This window comes from Hyaena hyaena, unplaced genomic scaffold, assembly GCF_003009895.1.
Source record: "Hyaena hyaena isolate Hyena2069 unplaced genomic scaffold, ASM300989v1 scaffold_190, whole genome shotgun sequence".
NCBI lineage: Eukaryota > Metazoa > Chordata > Mammalia > Carnivora > Hyaenidae > Hyaena > Hyaena hyaena.
This window is the reverse complement of record NW_024080822.1, coordinates 1,733,486-1,735,049: the sequence shown is the minus strand read 5'-3', so window position 1 is coordinate 1,735,049 and position 1,564 is coordinate 1,733,486. Positions and strand designations below refer to the sequence as shown.

Here is a 1,564-nt window from a genome sequence, read left to right as displayed (position 1 = left end):
GTATCAATGTCACACATGATTTTAATTATGTATGTATTTTACTAATCATCAGTAACAGGCTGCCAGGTATGACTACTATTTCATGTTAGTCTTTTGACAATTAAGGCCTTGTGTTCACTCATTTTAAAAATCATAGAAAATTTCAACCTTAAAGCGTGGAATAACTCTAGTAATAACTGTAATCACACTTTTGACTAAAAGCAAGTTAACTTTAGGTTGCTCTACACTTCGTGACGTTTGGACCCAGAACCTGTGGAGCTGGTTCTCGGCTCTGCTCTTACTTTGATTCTCTTTTGGTGGTTAGTAAGGGTGTAGAACTTTCTACTGGCACAAATACTTGACAATTACTGGTAGAGCTGTCTGCTCAGTCTGGGACTTGTCTGACAACAGTAATGATCTCATTAGTTATTTTAATAGTTTAAATAGTGCCTTGGAGAGTAAGAGGATCTGCCATTATGGGAAGAAAAAGCACAGCTGAGTTGTCTCATTAATGAATTGAGCCACTCATTAGCTAATCTTTTCCCAAGTCTCTAATGATGTCCTGGTTAATGGCCACAAGAAATACAGAAGTATTTTAATAGAGGGTTCTCAATCTAAAACCTTTGCAGCTGTGACATCAATTACTTTGTACATAATAATAATAACACAATAAAAGCAGCCAACTTTTATTAAGTGCTTACTTTATGCCAGACACGTATGGGGATAGAGAATACCTAAGAACAAACAGAATCCATTTGGCCATCCATCGGATGGGCTGTATATACAAAATTATTAAATTGGGTCAATTGGCATAGTTGGTCAACTGTTCAAAAGTGTACAGATGGTGGAGCGCCTGGGTGGCTCAGTTGGTTGAGCTTCTGACTTCGGCTCAGGTCATGATCTCATGGTTTGTGGGTTCAAGCCCCACGTCGGGCTCTTTGCTGACAGCTAGATCAGAGCCTAGGGCCTGTTTCGGGTTCTGTGTCTCCCTCTCTCTCTGACCCTCCCCTGCACATGCTGTCTCTCTTTCAGAAATAAATAAAACATTTTTTAAAAAGTGTACAGATGGTGAGTACAGGTGAATCTTGAAGGTTCATGATTTATAAGATATATATTGCTTCTTGATGCTGTGGAGAAGAAAATTTCTTTCTCCCTAGTAGCATAAATCTACTTCCTGGGGTAGTAGAGGAGAAGTTTTTATTGTTTTTTCCTCAATTTAATATTCTTAACTTGTATTTAAAAGCAGTTTAAAAAATGAACAATGACTGTTCACCTGCTGAATGTAAGACCCTGTATTTAGGTAGTATGGAAGAAAGAGACAATGCTTCAGGTCCTTTTAAGTTAAAGTCTCTGGTGACTTGGTAGTTGATTCAAGGAATCTAATTTCTCATTGAATCTTGAGCAGGACAGAGATTTTGTCAGAGAACTGAATCCCTATTGGTACATGGTGCAAACTAGTGTTTGGACCCAAGAGCACAGGTGTGGGGAGTCAGAAAGCCTATGTACAAATTCCACCTCTGCTTTTACTAATGGTATGACTTTGCCCAAGTGATTAAGTCTTCTTCCAATGTGCTCTTTTCTTCAT

At 38.5% G+C, this 1,564-nt stretch overlaps 1 non-coding gene across 1 annotated transcript; it reads left to right on the top strand.

The window, feature by feature from the left end:
* The first annotated feature begins 830 nt into the window (after window positions 1-830).
* Window positions 831-915, top strand: TRNAR-UCG. Its single transcript has one exon. It is a non-coding gene; the product is annotated as a tRNA-Arg (tRNA).
* Window positions 916-1,564: the final 649 nt, after the last annotated feature.